Source organism: Megascapheus bottae, chromosome 4, assembly GCF_031878675.1.
Source record: "Megascapheus bottae isolate mThoBot1 chromosome 4, mThoBot2.hap1, whole genome shotgun sequence".
NCBI lineage: Eukaryota > Metazoa > Chordata > Mammalia > Rodentia > Geomyidae > Megascapheus > Megascapheus bottae.
The window spans coordinates 55,695,567-55,715,103 of NC_143512.1; the positions used below are offsets into that span (position 1 = coordinate 55,695,567).

General features: G+C 39.9%; 1 pseudogene; it reads left to right on the forward strand.

Moving 5' to 3' along the window:
- LOC150064497 (chondroitin sulfate proteoglycan 4-like) overlaps positions 1–19,537 on the forward strand; it is a 52,782-nt pseudogene that overhangs the window by 20,771 nt on the left and 12,474 nt on the right.

Sequence of the window (19,537 nt, forward strand, 5' to 3'; positions counted from 1 at the left end):
GTGTGTGCGTGCACACACATACACAAGTGGCCATGTGGTGTGTGGGAGTATTTATTTACTTTCAAGTTTCATCTGCAAACTTTTGAAAAGCTAAGGATGACTCACAAAGGAATTTTTTCTATGTTATCAATGGTTAGAGCATCAGAAAAAATCTGAGTGGATTTTTATCCTTCTCTACCAATGTGGTTTGTATGAAAACACTAGAAACATATCTTTTGACCTCCAGTCTCAAATTCTGTGTAGACAGTTAGTAGATGATGGGGTATAGCATAGATTAATTTACTCCATTAATTGCCTGTTTTACCGAGTGAAGAGTTCCTTTTAACTGGGGAGCTTATCTATTGGGTGGCTAAGGAGTGAAGTTTTAAACATGGTAAAATGCATAGATGAGAATAAGACTAGTCAGGGAGTGAAGGATGATACATAAGCTCAGGAATGTGCACATAATGTTTCTGTGGTTAAAGTAAATAAACACAGAGAGAAATGTGAAAACTGAGTTCATGATAAAACCACTTATGTTTAGCCCTAGTGAAGTATCATGTGATTGCATGATTCTAGAATCTCAGAGCAGCCTGATTCCATCAGATGTGATTCAGTATCCAAGTAAGCATTTAAAACTCAACATATTTAAAACAGAAATCCTCTCTTCCTCTCAGTCTTCTGTCTCCCAGCAACCCTCATTTCAATGGATAAGAACTCTTAGCTACCTAATCACCCACCTCCAGCCATGGTATCCTTCCCTCCTTCTTTCCTTCTTCCATGCCTCCTCATATCCACGTCCTCACACACTAACAGAGTTACCTTCAAAACTACCCAGGGTTGGACCTAGCCTACTACCTCTGCAACTTCAGGTCCCTGGCTTCTTGCATTCTTCCCTGGGGTTATTGTAGTCACCCACTCATTGGTCTCCTTGTTTCTCCGCTGGTTCTGCCAGCCTTGCCATCTCTTCTCAACATAGAAGCACGAGGGACTGTGTATTTAGTACACCAGGTCACACCTTACCTGAGCTCCTGTGTGGATTTTCAACTGCACTCATGATCAAGGCGAGGGTCTAGATGAGAAACACAACCATCAGTTATGTTTCTGATTTATCTATTTTTTATTATTCATCTTGTTTATTTCCTCCTTACTGCTCTTCATCAATGTGATGCCATTTTCACAGTTCTGTTATTCCTTCTGTCAGGAGACAGTCCTCTAGATAGTTACACGGCTCCTCCTTTTCCTCCTCCCAGCCTTTCCTTCAAGGAGTCTCCTCCTCCACATTCATTCCACCACTGAGCCCTGCTGAGATTGCTTTAGTGTCATCATGATGTTATAATTTTCAGCAGATTATGCAATTTATTCTATTATTATTATTATTATTAGCAATGTTTCTCTGTGTCCTTGTCCTCTTCGGCTGGAACAGAGGCTCTGTGACAGGAATCTTTTACCATTCATTTACTATTATACTCTAGTACCCAAAACATTTCCTAGGGCATGATAGATACTCAAATACTCGATGATTTGTTGAACTGACATATTTAGGCCATGTAAATAGACTTTAAATGTAAGTGGAAAACAGTGTGTTACTCAGATACCATTGTACATGGGAGCTATCAATATGGAAAACATGGCAAAGAGAAAAGAAGCAGCTAGCTGGTTTCCTTCCAGACAGGTACAATAAAGGAATAAAAAAGGGCAATGCATGTTTTCCCCTTAAACTATTTAGAAGCTGATGAAATCATTAGCATCTTAAAGTAATAAACAGCACCTCTTAGGTCAACCTAAAGAGGTAGGTTATTTGAGGGCTCAAGGGTGTGCCAGGAATTTAGTAATCATTAGCTCTGCTCTATTTTGCATAAATGTGTATCACTTTAGCTCATTTTAAATAACTATGAAAACTATTTTTATTGAACCCTTCTACATACCTTGCATTTCACCTGGCTTTTAATGATATGTCTGTTAGGAACGATGAAACCTCATGCTTGCAAAACCTCCGATAAGTTGATTTAGTTTGTGTCCTAGATATCTGTTTAATAATGTGTTGGGATTGGTATGGGATCTCACGAGATATGTGGGCCTCTTCTTTTTAAGGTGTGGGCGAATTCTGTCACAGAGATGACCAGAGGTGACCTGTGTGCCAAAGATAAGGACTCCTCCCCGCAGGACCTGGTCTGCTGGGTCACCCCACCCAGGAATGGGTACCTGGCACTTAAGTCTCTTCCCAGCCAGAGCATCCAGAACTTCACCCAGGCTCAAATCATTGAGGGCCAACTGGTGTTTGTACATGCTGGTATGTCCCAGAGCCAAGCACTTACACTGTGATAGGTATAGATGAGAATTGCTCACTAAAAAGTATCAAGGACCATGTAGAAACTTTCCCAGGCTGGAAAGTTTCTTGTACCTGTGACTCCCTCATAGGTATTCAGAATCGCGCGGGAGGCTGGTTATAAACTTGGAGCCTTTTCCTCCATGTGCTGACATAGCATCTGATTTCTTGTCATTCTCCATCTCTTCCCCTCACTGCTGTCATAGCCTGTCTTCCCTATTTCAGTGTAAACATGCTAAAGTCAGGGTCTCTTGTATTCTCGGTGTCTGGAAGAGTGACTAGAACAGAGTAGATGTTTAATTGGTGAAAACTGTCAAACACATGACATATATCTAGATGTCCAGGGGGACTCATTAGACACTATGTTGAAAATGAACTATGCAAGGTAAGGGTGGGGATGGGAGGGGAAAATGGAGAGAGTGAGAGAAGGGATTACATTGTCCAAAAAGAAATGTACTCTTTATCTAACTTATGTGACTGTAATCCCTCTCTACATTACCTTTATAGTAACAATTAAAAACAAGTTAAAAAAGAGCTTTATGCCATAGATTCATGCTTATAATCCTAGCTGCTCAGGAAGCTGAGATCTGAGACTCGTGGCTTGGAGCTGGCCTGGGAATACAAAGCCATGAGATGCTTATCTCAAAATAGCCAACAAAAAAGCTGAAAGTGGAGGCGTGGCTCAACTGATAGAGTACCAGCTGTAAGGAAAAAAGCCAAGAGAGAGCCCAAGTTCAAGGCTCTGAGTTTAAGCCTGGGTGCCAGAAAAAATAGGAAATAACTCCCACCACACAACAAAACAAATAAAAAATGAAATTATGTATGGGGTAGTAATGTTCCAGATGCTAGAGATGCATCAGTGAACAAAACAAATATTTGTTCAAGAAATAAATATGTGACCAAATGAATGTGACCTTGATATTGAAGGCCTTTTCTGCTTTCTTTGTTCATCAATAAATCAATCAGTCAAATAGCTGCCAATAATCAACAGAAGGGGTGACCCAGGCATACTGCTAGGGTGGCCTGACTTTGTTTCTAGGCTGTTCTTGGTAGCAGCTGGCAGGATTGGGAAGGAGTGAGTCTGAGCTTTTCTGATTACCATTATTACTTGGGTGATATTGTTGTTTGAACTCAGGGTCATAGGCTTAGGAGGCAAACTCTCTAGTACTTGGGTCATATCCCCATCCTCTTTCAATTATTTTCTTTAAAAATATAGTAAAGAGAATAAAAATAAGATTATATCTGAATCTAAATATAATATGGTCCTGATTATTTTTGCATTTACCACAGAAGCTCCCTAGAGAATCCCAAAATAGTTTTCTATGTGAATGTCTGCATCTACTGATTCCAAACCAGTAGGTCATAATCTGTGTCAGTCAGAATTGTTATAATGCTGTCCTAACTCTACTCACATATATATTGTTTCTAGACTGGATGACATGTTCCTACATGTGTGTTTCCATTTTTAAAGTGGGTACAGATGTGTTCAGTAATAAAATACCATTCATTAAAGGGATACTATATTGATAGGAGGCTTCTTCTAATTTTGTATGTTACCAAAAGTATAGGTAGTAGTAAGTGAGGGCCTGGAAAGTTCATTCTCTTTAAAGAAGGAGTATCATGGTAGAGAGAGAGAGAGAGAGAGAGAGAGAGAGAGAGAGAGAGAGAGAGAGAGAGAGAGAGAGAGAGGGAGAGGGAGAGGGAGAGGGAGAGGGAGAGGGAGAGGGAGAGGGAGAGGGAGAGGGAGAGGGAGAGGGAGAGGGAGAGGGAGAGGGAGAGGGAGAGAGAGGGAGGAGAGCATGTGTTGTGGGAAGGGAGTTTTGAATGTATTCTGCCTCTACTGTTACTTCACATCACCTCCAGAAGTCATCTGAGCACTAGTGAGTAATGAGCCTGTTGGTTTTTTTTACATAGAGAAACAGAGTCTCAGAAAGATTAACTTGGCCCAACTCTAAAACTGGGCTTTCTTCAAGCGTTCACACATCGAAGGGTAGAGCATGTTGAAAAATTGGAGTTGTTATTTGCCACGAAGGCTTTAGATAAGAATAAGCTCTCTCTGGGTTGATTTGTCAATTGCCAGGTCAATATTTGCTTTTGGCAAGTAGAGATGATAAGTTCTCCTAGAAAAGCAGGAAGGCAAGTTAAAGGCCAGGTTAACATGAGGGTTGATCCATTTCATTTTCTAAATGGATGGTCAACTAATCACTCTGACTTGGAAGCCCAGCTGCAGTGGAGTCTTGCTGAAGCCAGCTGGCTCTCCCTCGTGCATATGTCTGTTCTCAGTCTCAAAGACTGAAGTTTAATTAGTCTCTCTTAGCATTTTATATTTGCAAAGTGCTCTGCCATTAAGGTAATTCATTGTGCCATATAACCTATGTAGGTTGAAAAAACCAGGGTTTGAAAGACTGAGTGATTAAGAGAAGCTTGTTTTTCTCAAAGTCCTATTGGAGAAAATCAGAGACTGTAAATAGGAAACCCATAGGACAACTCTATTCTCTTAAAATATAATTTTTATTATTAAGGTGTTGTACAGAGGGGTTACCATTTCAAAAGTCAGGTAAGGACTGCACTTGTGTTTTTGGATAATGTCACATCCTCTTTTGCTTTCCCCCAGCTTCTCCCTCCCATCCTTGCCCACAAATTATATAGGTCATTTCCCACATAATATGTATGGAATAGCATCATTGCATTTGTTCTTCCAAGCAACCCTTTGTAGGGGTTTATTTTCTTATCTTTTTGGGGTCCTGAGTAGTCTGTTAGATCACAATATAATATTTTCTCTCATTCTCTGTTTCGTGTGTGTGTGTGTGTGTGTGTGTGTGTGTGTCTTTTGGCAATACTGGAATTTCAACTGAGGGCCTTAAATTTGCTAGGCATGTACCTGACACACTTCTAGACCACTTTTGCACTGGTTGTTTTTGAGATAGAGTCTTGTTTCCTTCCTGGGTGTGCAGTTCAGGTGAGCACCTGAAACACAAGCTGCCCATATGCTGTAGTCAGGTTGATAGGTGATGCACTACCACATTCAGCTTCTTCTGTTGAGATGAATGCTCACAGACCTTCCTGCTTGGATTGCTCTGGAACTTCATCCTTCCAATGTCAGTCTTTCACATAGCTAGAATGATAGGAGCATGCCACCTTGTCCAGATCTTGATTGAGAAGAGACCTGAATGTATGACATGGCTGGCTTCAAACTGTTATCATCCTGAATTCAGGCTCCCAAATAGGGAGGGAAGATTACTGTAACATCCTGGTGCCCAACTCTTTATTTGCTTTGATTGAATTCCTTTGCTTCCATTCCCATTGTTTCCGGGCTTATGAAATATCAAAAATGCTGCTGATAGAAAATATTCTCTCCTTGATTTTTGTGGATCATTAAAAGAGTTGTTTCTAGAAAATAAAAACCATTTCTCTAGAAACGTTTCTAGAGCTATTTCTTTTATTTAAAGAGCTATTTCTAGGACAACAAAATTGCAAAATAACATTTGGTCCTGAATTAAGCAGATTCTGAATTTTCTGTCTCTTTTCCTGCTTTTTCTCTCTCTTCATTGTTAGTACATTGGGAAAAATCAACAATCTGTAACCTTTTTTTTGTGAGAAATCAGAATTCTCAGGGTTTATTTGAGTAACAGAGACTTTGGAGATCTCAAGCCTTTGATCTACAGATCTTTCATTGAACTGTGGGATTAAGGGAGTGCTTGTGCCTCACCACAGAGGCAGGATGGGCCTGCTCTCTCCTTTTGCCATGTGTCTCAGAGGACAGCCATTTCTTACCCAGCACATGATGTAAAGACATCATGCCAGGTGCTGTGTGAATCAGATTGGTAAATCTCTATCAGGAACTGGATCAATATGAGTCCATTTCAACTTACGTTTTGCACATGTTAATTTTTAACTTTACTGCTATTCATAATCCCTTGACAGAAGTGTGGGGGTGGAGTTCTTTCCTTGCAGAAATTTTACAAAAGCAAACCTGGTTCTTTTCCTTCCCTTCTTAGCAAAATATAGTCAGGTTAAGATAGATGAGTCAAAGTGTAATTATTTGATTTTCAATATTATCAACATTTCAGTAGATATTAGAGAATATTTATATATATTTGTATGTATAACAGTTATTCATCACTGCTATAATTTGATTTTTCTCTTTTTTCTTTTAGACAAGTCATGGGATTTGAACTCTGCGCCTGGGCGTTGTCCCTGAGTTCAAGGGACCCCTTGAGCCACAGTGCCATTTCCAGTTTTCTGGTGGTTAATTGGAGATAAGAGTCTCATGGACTTTAGTGCCTGGGCTTGCTTTGAACCATGTATAATTTGATTTCAAAATAACAAAATATAGTGATGAATATGTTAAAAATATTCTCAGCAATGATATCTCTGTTTTACTTAATGATATCACAGATTGGAGGATTTTGTGGTTTAGTTATTTTATCTTAGCTTAAATTTTATTTTATGTTTTAGTTGATTATACTAGGGAATAAAGTCAGGTCCTTTTGTTTGCTAGGCAAGCATTTTTTCAGCTTTGAGCTTCCCAGCATAGCTTGTAACTGCTTTTGGCTAGATTTCAGATAGGGTATCATCCTGACTCTTCCTAGGCAGGCCTTGAACCCTGATCCATTTGTCTCCACAGCTGAGTAGCTGGGATTACAAGTGTTTGCCACAGACCCAGACCAAATCTGCATTTTAGATCTTCATGGATATGTTTGAACTTTGTGTCTTTGGAAGTACAGTTGTACATCCTGGAAATGAGTTGTGAGGCACTTTTGTCATTGTATGAACATCATGGAGAGTACACCATAAACAGAGATGGTTCAGAGACCATGACCTCATGGAACCCCATGTGATCTGTTGTTGATGGAAACATCATTGTGCAGGACATAGCTGTATTTGATTCAGTGAACTCTGAAGTTATATTAACACAGTCTTAAATTGATGGGAACTATTTTCAAAGAAGGAAGAGGGCCAAGGTGAAGGTCGATTATTTTGCAGAACTAACAAACTGACCAGACTGTATTTTCCTTCCTTCCTTCCTTTCTTCCTTCCTTCCTTCCTTCCTTCCTTCCTTCCTTCCTTCCTTCCTTCCTTCCTTCCTTCTTTCCTTCCTTTCTCCTTCCTTCCTTCCCTTCTTCCTCTTTCCCTCCTTCCCTCTCTGTCTCCTTTTCTTTCTTTCTTTCTTTCTTTCTTTCTTTCTTCCTTCCTTCCTTCCTTCCTTCCTTCCTTCCTTCCTTCCTTCCTTCCTACCTTTCTTATTTTTTGAAGGAGCAATGTCAGGAGGCTTTAATTTTCAAGTTACTGATGGATTGAACCTTGCACCTTGACAAATCTTTAGCATCACTGCTCGATCTCTGATCATTAGCTTAGAAATAAACAGGGGTCTGAGCATCTTTCCAGGAAAGATTTGTAACAAGTTTTGGGGTGGTGGGAAGAAACCTGAAATGTTTTTCTGTTTGTTCAGACAGTTCCCCCTTGATGGTATAAAGTGCTGTTTTAGTGTAAAATGGTACCAACCACATTGAGAAAGTCCCAGAAAGAATCCTTTCTCTGCAGGAATTTAATGGGAGCAAGACTGGGCTTTCTGAAACCCTTCTGTCTTTTTCTTTCCTTTCCCTTGTGCTGAAGGGCATGCTGGTGCAGTCACCAAGGCAACCATCTTCATGCTCCAGCAGAACAGTGGTTCTGCTCTATGTGCTGAATTCACACTGAGCAGAGGACCAGGCTGTATGTGTGCCTATCTCTTTCTTGGGATTTTCTTATTTGGGATAGAAGAGTCCTGTGTAGTACTGAGCAGCTCTGATGGTTTCTGTGAGTGAAGTTCTAGATGATTCTTCGCCAAGAATCTCAGCCTGGCTGACATAGAAGCAGCTAAGTGAGCTGGTCTGGCCAATATACACATTGCCCAGAAGAGGAAAGATTTATCCAATGGCAAAGGCAAATAAAAAAAGAGAAAAGTTTGAATTCATTATTTTTTTTAAAATAAACACTGAGGTGGAAACATGGGAAATAATAAAATTTTATCATATTCTGAATATTAGTGGAGGAGAGGAGGAAGCCAAAAGCAACTTCACATCATGGGAGTTGTTCAAGTGATATGCTTTAACAGTAAATCATAGATGGAAAAAGACATTAATTATGGTTGTACTAGCCTGTGTTTGCCACTGTGGGAAAGCTCTTACAAATAGCAATGTCAGACAGGCACTGGTGCTTCGTGTATACAGTCCTGCCTATTCAGGAGGCTGAGATCTGAGGACCATGGTTCAAAACCAACCTAAGCAGGAATATTCTTGGGACTATTATCTCCAATGAACCCCCTGTCTGCACCCCCCCAAAAAAAAGCTGTAAGCGGAACTATGACTCAAATGGTAAAGCACTAGCTTCAAGCACAGCAACATCTTAGGGACAGCACTTAGGCACTGAGTTCAAGCCCCGGAGCCAGCACCAAAAAGAAAGAAAGAAAGAAAGAAAAAACCTAACTAATGTTCAGTTATCTTAGACTAGTTAAGTGAGAGTCTCTGAAATGGATGGGGAATTACTTGAAAAAGTCTTAGTTGGCCCGAAAGTGGAATAGGGATGGGAATTCATGGGCCTGGGCACTCTGCCCATCCTTTGGTCCTTACAGCGATGCAAGGTAGACTGTGGAATCAGGGATCTGGCAGACTTTGTGGCTTAAGAAGGAATGTCACTTGGCCACACAGCAGTGAAGGTCTAGGGGCTCTCACGCTTACGTAATGGACTTCAGTGAAAATGACTTTCTGCCTGTTACTATTTTTTTTTTTAAAAAAAAACTGCTTTTAAAAAGGGGAATTTTGAATGTTTTATTTCTCCTCAGCAATTGAGTTTATATAAAACAGTTTATGAGTTTATCTTAACCAAGATCCTTTTATTTTTTTTTCCACTGAGAATAGTGTAATTCTTCTCTGAGTTTTTCTCCCAAGGCAATTAGCATTTAAAAAAATAAACAAATGAAGAATTATACTCTAATAATCCCAACAATTTGGTATTCTGTTAAAAAATTCTACAATCAGGGTTTATTGCAACAAACTAACTGCTTTTAATCTATCCTGGCTAAAGAGATCTCATTTAATAACCAATTAGTTCTATTAAGGGAGGGGCAGAAGACTACACCTTGAAAACTTCAAATTTCTGAGTCTTGTTTTACTTACTATTATTTTGAAAGGGAAATCATATTGAAGTGGTCAAAATTCCTTTGTCACCTTTCTAGGATTGTATAAAACATTTTTTTGTTTGTTTAATTTTATTGTTGGGGTAATGTATAGAGAGGTTACAGTCAGGTAGTAGGTGCATTACTTCTCACACATTGATACTCCTTCTCATGTACTTGTCCCCATTTCTCTCCCCTCACCCCCTCCCAATCATCTTGTTTCCCCCCTTCCCTTCACTATTTCAAATAAACAAATAAATGTATACATAATATACCAGGTAACAAAGTCAGATACAGTAAAACATGTGATTAACCATAAGGGCAAAAATAGAGAAGAGAAATAGCATAGCACATTAAGAACAGCAATCACGTAAGGTAAACCTCTTTTTTAAAAGATATTTTTATTGTAATTAATAAAAGGGTTACATGATATTTGCCAGATAGAAGGTGCATTAATTCACATACATTGATACCCTTTCACATGTCTTGGTACCCATTACCCTCCCCCCACCCCCCACCCACTCCCTGTATTGGTTTTCCCCCCTTCCCTATCAAGTTTCAGATAACCAAATACAAATAAATTCAATATATCAGATAACAAAGTGAGATACTGTAACAATATGAGATACTCAAGGGACAGCAAAGGAGATGAGGGATAACATAGTACATTAAGGACAACAATCATTCGTTATATGGCTTTTGTTGACCCATTTGTTAGGAAATGGAAAGACTTAGAAAAAATCATATTAAGTGAAGTAAGCCAGACTCAAAGGAACTTAGGCTCAGTGGTTTCCCTCATTTGTCATAATCAGTAGAAACCTTGGGCTCTACTAGCAGAGATCTGCAATAGAGAAAAACCTTGATACATAAGGCCATATAGTATGAAGCTAATTGAAAGGACCTCCAGGATATTGAAACAAGATAAACCTCTTGTTCCCATATCCTAGAGCTCATTTCATTTAGTCCCATCCTATACAACCTTATATAAATAGGTTTTGAGCTATTGTAATCCTCTGCTAGGAGAGTCCTAGATGGTAAAACATAGTTTTCATAGGTGTCTGCCTAACACTGGACACAGCCTTGAGTGACTGTCTTTCTCCTTTTCCAAGAAGCCTCACATCTGTTTCCACACGATCCAGAACTCACTACTGGAACTTGCATATTATTCTCAAATCCCAAAGAGAGCTAGCTGCCCTTTTCCCCAAGCTCTCTCAGACTTGTTAGTCCTCTTAGTATTCTTGCTTTCTATCATTGTCTGTCATCACACCATGACTTGTTTCCTATTCTAGCTCCTAGCTAGGAGGAAAGAAAACATTTTTTTTTGTCAGTCGTTGTACTTGAACTCTGGGCCTGGGCTCTGTTCCTGAGCTCTTCGGTTCAAGGCTACTGCCCTACCCCTTGAACCACAGCGCCACTTCCAGTTTTCTGGTGGTTAATTGGAGATAAAAGTCTCCCAGTCTTTAGTGCTCAGTCTCGCTTTGAATTGGGATCCTCAGATCTCAGACTCCTGAGTAGCTAGGATTACAGGTGTGAGCCATTGACCTGGCCAGACTTTTTTTTTCACATGCATTTCCATTGAGTGGCCTTTATATTTGATAAAATCTCAACTTGGGAGGGAATGGAAAGGAAAACTGTGCAATCACAGATTGTAGAGCCAAGCTAGACTTTTTATACATCATCTTTAATGAGAAACAACAGTCATATAGAAATGTGCATTTTGCTGTCTTTGATTATAGAACTATTTCAACCTGGCATATGTTAATATTAAAATTTATAATGGCCCCATATCATTTGGATTTTCCCTGTCAGCTCTCCAGACTTGGGCTAATTCTGTCCTTGCTTCTGTATGCATTTACACTTGGACCTGGCTTGAGACTTGTACGAATTGCATGACAAGCCAAAATAACTATTGGAATACATACTGAATATTTTAATCCAATCATGGCTTCTGTGTTTCACCAAATTTGAAAATCAGTTTTTAACTTAAAGTAAGAAAGGAGTTTGAATCTAAGTGAAATACTTAAATGATTAAATTCTGTTAATTTTCAGCTTGTTTTATTATACAGTTTACACACAACTTTGTAGCTATGTGTATAGTATTTGCACCTGTAAAATGTGTGTATACAATATATATATATATATACATATATTTGTATTTAATTGAAACCTGCTTTATTCCTTTCTGCAAGATTTATCCCCAGAAAAATATTTTGTAACATGTTTCACATTGAATGTTATCATTGGTTTTGTTTACCTTTAGGGTGGCAGATTAAAATATATTGTTGCCTTAGGATCTAGCATTCCAACTTATCCAAATTGTACTTGGCTCTATTTCAAGGAAAGTTGGCCCTCAACATTGAGGGAATTGACATTGAGATTCTTCCTATAATGTTCTAGAATTAAATTTACATAGACCCAAAATGAAGTAGCCCATTGGCAAAGGATCTTCCTGACAAATGCTATAACTTTAGTCTCTTTGGTGATGGTATTTAGGGAATGGCATCTCATCAAGAGGCCATCTGTCCTCCTGGAAGAAATTTAAGGAGAGAAGGAGAAGGGATCCAAAGCATGCTGCTGAAGGGTTTAAAAAGGAGATTCATTAAAATGTTTTATTCAATGGATGTTGACCCACTGAATTGTTAACCGATCTTGAAAAGCTAAAGGTAAACTGCTGTATGATTCTCTTATACCACTCCTAAGCATATATATGAAAGAATGTAAATCAACTTACAATCAAGATACCTGTACACTTTTGTTTATAGCAACAGTAGTCACAATAACTAAAACACAGAATCAGTCTAGATATCTACTGACTGACAAATGAAAAATACACAATGGAATATCATTCAGCCACGAGGAAGAGTGAAATCACATCATTTGCAGGGAAGTGAGTGGAAGTGGAGATCAGCATGTTACATAAAATAAGTCATACTGAGGAAGTCGAATATCTTTTATATACAAAAGGTAGCCCTTAATAAAAAAAAGATAGGACTGTTAAACAATTTCTGTTTCTGGAGAGATACTACCAGAGTGAGAGGGAGAAAGGAGAGAGCATGAGGGGGTGATCCAACTATGATCCAACTACTTCATAGATAGGAATGAAAATAGAATGATGAAACCCATTGAAATTGTTCTAAGAAGTGATGGGGAAAGAAAGAAAGGTAGTGGAGGTAGATTTAATGGAGGTACATTGTATACATATGTGGAAGCATCACAGTGAATCTCCTCTCTGTGACTAATATATGCTAATAAAAACATAAAAACCACAGAAGGCTAGAATCATTTTTCCTGGGTTTCAACCCTGGTTTACCAGTACAGAGCTTTGTTACCTTGGGTAAGTGATTAATTAGTGTCTTACTGCCTCTGTTTTGTCATCTGGGATAACATGGACCCCAGGCTCAGGGTAATAAAAGAGTGATGTGCACCAAGTGTGCATGAAATGGCCCGTGCACACCTGTGCACACAGAATAGCTAATATCCATACTTTCTTAAAAAGTACGGCACTGAGGCTACTTTCACTAAGTAACTGTTAAAAAGACAAGAGAAAGGACAACACTTGAGTACTAGTTATCAAGTTAACAAGATAGACGACACCTAATAGTAGTTTTTATACTGATAGGACACATTTCCTGCTCATACAACTACATTAATAGATCAATAATCCTGATTTTAAGAGATAGCAATAAATATGTGATTTGTTGCCATAATGAGAAAACAAGGGAAAGGAAAATGGGTAAGGAAAAAGGGAAAGAAAGGAGCAGGAGCAGGGGAGGGCAACATGTTCATATTTCCCAGTATGAGTTGAGTATGCCTTATCTGAAATCCTGTCGACTATTTGCACATGCACAATTATCTTGGAGATGGAAATCTTTACATTTTCCATATGCTTGATCCATGTCGACCCCCTTCTATGTAACTGTACAGAAGAGCTGACTTTTAGTGAATTTGCAGTTTGGCTACCTTCTGCCTCATCCATTGATGACGGCATGTTGGGGTTTGAGACATTTCAAATTGTGGAGCATCTTAGATGCTAGCTTGTTGGGTTGGGGTGCTTGGCCTGTATGTCTCCTCTTCTCCTTATTTTAGGGATTTTTTTGCATGGTAACTTCTCAATATTTGTGGAAGAAGTACAAAAGCCTTGATGCCTGGAGGTCATGAGCCTCTTGTTATTATGGTGGCAATTGGGATTCAAGGATGTTTGAGAAATGCTGGGTATAGAAGGAGGATTAAGCCAGTGAACAGATTTTTTTCAGTGGCTTTAATAGTGTGCTTTACTTTTCAAACCTCTAAGGAGTGCATGTGCAGTGCTGATTGGCCCAACAGTGACACAGTCACTAAGCACTCAGGACCAGGCCTTTTATAGGACAGACATTTTGTGGATAAAGACATAGTTGGAGTCTTACAGAAATCATTCTCTAAATAAGTGCTGGGAACTCACTGATGCCAACAACTTGACGCAAGGTTGGAGGACAGAAGAGAACATTGGCTTTTGTTGCGTTAGGCCAGGCTATTGAGGTGCTTTTAGGAATTTGCAGCATGGACGAGCTGTTCATGCTGACTGAGCAGCTCAAAGTGCTTGCTGAGTAGAAAGGATACCTTCATGTCATTCTGGCTTGAGTGGTGGATGAGAGAATGAGAGATGAATAGATCCTTCCACTTGGCCCTGGAACAGCTCTGGCGGATCCTCTACCCCTAAACAAAGATTAAACAAATGAAATGATATTTTTTAATTTCTTTTCGAGTTAACAGATAATTGTTCTATTAATCTCTATGGGGTACACGGTGATATCTCAGTGCATTTATGCATTGCATGGTGATTAGCTTGGGTTATCTATAACCTCTAATATGTTTTATTTCTTTATGAAAAAATATTCAGAATCCTTTCTCCAAGTAATTGTAGATTATGCAATACAATCTTGTGGGGTGTAGTCATCCTTTTGCATAATTGTAGAACATTTTTGCTGAACTTATTTTTTCTGTTGGCTTGTGACATTTTACTCACTGACCAATTTCCTCCCATCAACCCCTTTCCTCTGCTTTCCTCGATCTCTGCTATCCACTATTCTGTTCTCTACTTCTATCAGCACAGCTTCTTAGGTTCTACATCTAAGTGAAACTAAATAGCATTAGTCTTTCTGTGCCTGGCTTATTTCATTTAACATTATGACCTCTAGATTCCATCTACATTGTCACAAATGACAAGATCTCACCCTTTTTATGGCTAAAAAATATTCCCTTGTGTATATTTACCTTATTTTATTTACCCGTATACCTAGTGATGGAAGCTTAGGCTGGTTCTATATCTGAGAGTCCAGATAGCTTTTTAATTTATGCTAATTTCACATTTGTTGGATTAGAAGAAGTAACATTTCTTTAAAAAGAAACAATCCCTTTCATGTCCTACTCCCTTACAGGTAAGCCTTAGATGGTGAAGGAAGAAGTCAACTATAAATTAGGGTCCTTTATAAGAAGGAAGTAATTGAGAAAGTACAGTGGGAAAACATTGCAGAGAAAAACTGAGGATGAAACTAGGATGCCTAGGGACAGAGCAAACACACACACACACACACACACACACACACACACACACACACACACACACATAGGTAATTTAGCTGACAAGAAGAAGGACTCCCCGTGACAGGAAATAGAATGGGCCCAGTTAGGACTTTGTAACAGGGACTTAGGACACACTAGCATCACTCTTGGCTTCCCTGCTGTGATCTCCATCTTGGTTCCTAACTCCAAAGCCAAAGAGAAGCATTTTCAGCAGCAAGAAGTGAGAGGAATGAGAGAGGCAGTTATACACATCACCTGGGCATTGTGTAACAACTAAACTTGTTCCCAAGGCTGACATTCACAAGCTCACCTGCATCCTACATGATGCTCATCTTACTATCTGAGATACTGTAAATGGCTCCTACAATGGAGATCTTGGAATAATCCTTAAAAATCCACACCCGAAGCTGGCTTCTCTTCTGAATTAGCAAATGCCTAATGCAGTTTAAATACTACATCTGGTGGCTTTTACTCTAAGACTACAAAGAACAAGTAGGGAAAGCAAACCCAGATGTTATCCAGGGTGCTTAGTTACTATTGGATGGCTGATCCAACCTCATAAATAGTGTATCATGTGCCTGTTCAACTGGGTTACCCGGTGAAGATCTAACACTTAAGCCTTTCCCAAATGCTTGCACAGAAACAATCGAGACTGGAAGGAGGAAATGAGTCTTTTCAGATCTCCCTTCCCATGAGAATGTCCCTTCAGTCATGAGAGAATAAAGGGAGCTGTATTTCTGACCCTGTACTCCTCCAAGGGTAGTCCATGGACCTTCCAGTCTATGAACTGATAAGAATGGAAAGCAAGAGGAAGTGTTTAGAAATTTATATAGTAGTTTGGCATTGCTGTGACATCTATTGTATTGTACACATTATTGGCTCCCTGTGGAGGAAGGAAAGACTGATCCTTCTCCACAGACCATCTGAGAAGCACCAGTCAAACCTTAGTGTCCCTAAGTTCTCTGGCCTCTTGTTACCAATGAGATCATGTTAACATAAAGACCTATGTGTCACTAGTTCTTTCTGCCTGGGTATTCATGCTGACCTTTTCCCCCAGAAAATAGCTCATATTTGTTCAAAAGCCAATCCACACCCTCTGAAGGGGAGCACAGTCTCTTGTGTTCTAAGCACCACTCAATCTGCTTTTTCCTCCCATAACACCGGGCCTAGCTTCATGATATGCACATCTTGGCATTGCTTTCCTTATCTAGAGACCAGTTAGCTACCTAGCCTGGGAAGGGGGAGGGAAAGGGAAGCTGATTTTCTCTGGGGTTCTAGGAACAAATGATATCCACAAAGAGACAGCTTAGGGACCACTAGCTCCTTTCAAAGCCCCATTTCTAGTTAGGGCTGGCTAGTCAGTTTCTCTGTTTATAACCATACAGTTTCCAGGAGGTGTCAGAGGTCTGTCAAGATTATTGCATTAGCTGGCAGTGTTCCTTTGCTTTGTACTGATGTACATGTATTGATTTTTACTCAGGATCCACAAAGCCCCTTTCATCTCATGACCTGAAAGCTGTGACTAATGATGACAGTGCAGGAAACAGAATTATAACTTTCACAGTTGTAAGTTCCCCTAGACTTGGGAGGTTGCTGAGAACAAACACTGACAAGAATACTGAGGATGTTTCCATTTTTACCCAATATCTGGCAAGTCTTGACGTATGTAGCCTCCGGGCAGGGCTGCCTGTTAGGGCAGGGCAGCCTTCTCATTTGTCTTTGTCCTGCTAAGCCAAGTGGACCCCACTGCCCAGGCAATTACTCAAGTCAGCTGGGCAGGCTTAAAATAGGACCCATATGGAGCACAAGACGACACACAGCTACCAGAGACAAGTTTCAACTCTGACTTCACAGAGATCTTCGTATCACTAAAGGTGACATTCAAGGAGATCCACAGCGTAATTGCTCGAGTGAATCTTGCATTGTGTATGCATCTGTTTGCATTTCTGTATGATATTTTGCACACTCTTTAATATAAACATGCGCGCGCATGCGCGCGTGTGTGTTTATGATGCACACCCAAAGCCAAGTATTTTAAACTTAACTGGCTCTTTCTCATAGAACTACCATCCACAACCCTTTTGGTGTATGTATGTTAGTAGTAGTGTTTTTGTTTAGCTTTTTTTTTTTCTCAAGGCTGGTGCTCTACCACTTGAGTTGTAGCTCTACTTCCAGCTGTAATGTAGACACCACATCTCCAATGCATAGGTGAGATGCAAATGGAAATAAAGATATCTTTATATCACACAGCATACCCAGAGGCCATAGCCATACAACATTCAAGAAGCTCATGGATAGAAGGGAACAAATGGACCAGTTCTTCTGAGCCTGGGCTATTATCTAAACACATTTCCCCAGGGGACTTTGAATTGGTAGGATTGAAACAGCCAGGCCCAAGTTCCAAAGGGCCACACAGGGAGTGGGAGATGATCACCACTGTCCATGTGGGGAAGGCAGGTCAGTGCGGTCAGTTGAATTAGCCGAATTAGCTGTCCCTTAAGGAGTTGGTTACCAGGAAGCCATTGTTTAAGGTGACTATCAAGGGTGACACTGATCAAGATGCATTGTGCATACAAATTGACATGTTGAATTGAAACCCCTTCGTACAACTACTTAAAGATATAGATAATAATAATAATAATAAGTGAATATCTGGATTGTGCGTGTTGAAGAATTGGAGTGAAGACTAGAACTGGAAATGGGTGTCAAGTGTGCCTGCACCCTGCTCTGGGTCCGACAAAGTCTAGCTGATAATCAAAATGGATGCAGAGGCAGCAGAAAACTCTTAAGAATCACACACACGAATTGGATGACAGCGAAGGTTGATGTTATTATCCTTTTGTTCCTGGAATGGTAAAAGACCCTTTCTTCTGCTTGTAGGTGAAGGATGAGTTCCCCAAGGGAAAGCCATTTTCTGGAACATCAGTGTGCTTGCCCTAATGTGTTACCTAATTGAATGAGTGTTAACGGGGTCTTCAGAGGGTAGTGACATCTGCTTCACCTTATAACCCACTTATTGTCTTCCTTTGGAGAGGGTCTGTAGTGTTCTCCAATGCATATTCCTGGAGTGTAATAAGAAGCTAGGCTGAGGAAAGGCATAGGGGGCCACATGTGGGGGTAAGGTACTCCATCCTTGGCCACAGCACAGGCTGGAGAAGGAATGAAGCCTGGGGATGGAAGATCTCAAAGAATCCCACCCCAGCATTCAGAAAAAAGGAACATGGTGGGAAAACTAATCATGAAAGCAGCTGAGCACTGAGACATTTTCTAGGCTATGTCTGGATAGGTTTATAAGCCTGTCACTGGAATACCCTGTCAACCCTTTCTACCTCAACACCAGGAAAGAACGTCAATGCCATTTTACATCCAAATTGTAGCCCATACTTACTATCAAAATAAGATCAGAAAACATTAAAATGCTATGTTTAAACCAGTAAGAGCAGAGCCTCGCTCTTAAGTACAGTACAATGAGTGTTCATCAGAAGGTAGTCTAATTCTGGTTAGCTCTTATGTCCAAAAATGTACATTTTAATCTGTGAGTTGAGAGGAGGAAGAACTTTGTTATTTTCTTTCTACTGGCTTTCCCTTCCCAGATTCTGTCTCCCTTTTCACATTCACATGAATATGAATCTTTACCTAAAGCTAGCAGTTTTATAGCCCAAGTTGAATAATTCTCAGGTCAGCTGTCAGCCATTTTTTTCATGGCTCAGATTTACTGCCCAGCCACTTTAAAATAGTTTGGAAAGTAAAAGAAGTGGTGAGCATCTGGGCAGTGGTGGCTAATTCCTAACAATCCTAGCTACTGGGAAGGCTGAGATCTGAGGATCTTGGCTCAAAGCCAGCTGGGGCAGACAAATTCTCAAGACACGTATCTCCAATTAACCAGTCAAAATGCTCACAGGAAGTGTGGTTTAAGTAGTGGGGCACCAACTATGAGTAAAAAAAGCCAAATGAAATGCCATGAGTTCAACCCCAGTGCTGACGCACAAAACAAAAGTTTTTTTTTTAAAGAAATAATGGGCAATCAGAAAAGGCCACAAGAAAATAAAAACCAGTGAAACTGATATAGACTGTCAAATTTCAGCGGAAAAGCAATGCTTTAGGCCCTGGGGTCAATCTTCAGCATGCTGAAAGGGAAGTTTTTCTTTGAAATACTCAATAAAGACAATTCTCTTCAATCTAGTTGGTGACAAAAGAAGAAAGAGTATTCAAAACAATTTCAATCTTTTTTTGTGGGGGGGGGCAGTATCTGGGCTTTGTACTCATGGCCTTGAGTTTGCCTGTCAGATGCTTCATAATTTGAGTCACACCTCTAGCCTTTTTAGCTTTAGTTTATTTTTCAGAGAGCCTTGTGCTTTCACCTGGCTCAGCACCATGCCTAGAGTATTTTCATTGCTGTTATTGTTTGGCAGCACTGGGGTTTGAACTTGCTACGAAGCTGCTATATTGCTGAACCATGCCTATATAGTCCCTAGCCTTGTTGCTTGAGTTAGTCTTATTAACATTTTTTCTTT